Raw genomic sequence first — 973 nt, 5'->3', positions numbered from 1 at the left:
CTCCTCCTCCTCCTCCTTTTTTATGTTGTTTGTTACTCTCTTGTAACACCTATTCTTCTGGCGCTCTCATGACCTTTTGCAGTTGCGAGCGCCGTAAAACCTCTTCTATAACTAACAAAACATTTTTTTGGATTGCGTGTAATCTGATAAATTGTTTGGTTGGTTGGTAGGATAAATTGTTTGGTTGGTTGGTAAGATAAATTGTTTGGTTGGTTGGTAAGATAAATTGTTTGGTTGGTTGGGACGCGATCCGATAAAATAACGTTCGGTGTCCCTGATTTGCTTTTGAAAAATTTGTCAAGTCTGCGACGGTATCGAAAATAAACTACCCCGTCTTGAAGACATGGGGACTTTGTTGCCCGTGGCAAGATCACAACTAGATCTAGTACTAGGGATTTTCTTCTCTCGCGACCTGTCTGTGGCACGGAATTTGCTAACGTCTCTTCTCTACTCTTTTTTTTCTGTCTGTCGCTCGCTCAACTCCCAATTACGCATGTCCTGTCTGTCTGTCTCCCCCGCCCCCACAACATATCCCTTTCACTCTCTCGTCCCTATCTTACCACTTTTTCTTATTATCTCTATCTCTCCTTCTCTCCCATTATCTCGGTCTCTCTCATTACCCCTATCTCCCACTTTTTCTTTATCTCATTACTTTCTCTCTTTCTCTCTCTCCCTCTCTCTCTCCCTCTCTCTCTCTCTCTCTCTCTCTCTCTCTCCCCCCTCTCTCTACCTCTCTCCCCCCCTCTCTCTCCCCTTCTCTGCCCCCCACCCCTCTCTCCCCCCTCTCTCTTTTTCACTCTGTCGTGCCAGAGCTGAATAGATAAAAGTCAAAGATGCCAGTTCACCACAATATCTTGTCCGTTCATTGTCGGGGAAGTTACACTTTGTTGTCCGCGCCTTTTGTGTCTACGTTTGAAAAAATGGCTATTTTTGTCTTTGTTGGGTTTTTAAAAAGTCTGTGTCAATGACTGAA

Source organism: Aplysia californica, unplaced genomic scaffold (assembly GCF_000002075.1).
Source record: "Aplysia californica isolate F4 #8 unplaced genomic scaffold, AplCal3.0 scaffold00134, whole genome shotgun sequence".
Taxonomy (NCBI): Eukaryota; Metazoa; Mollusca; class Gastropoda; order Aplysiida; family Aplysiidae; genus Aplysia; species Aplysia californica.
Note: the sequence above shows the minus strand (reverse complement) of the source record.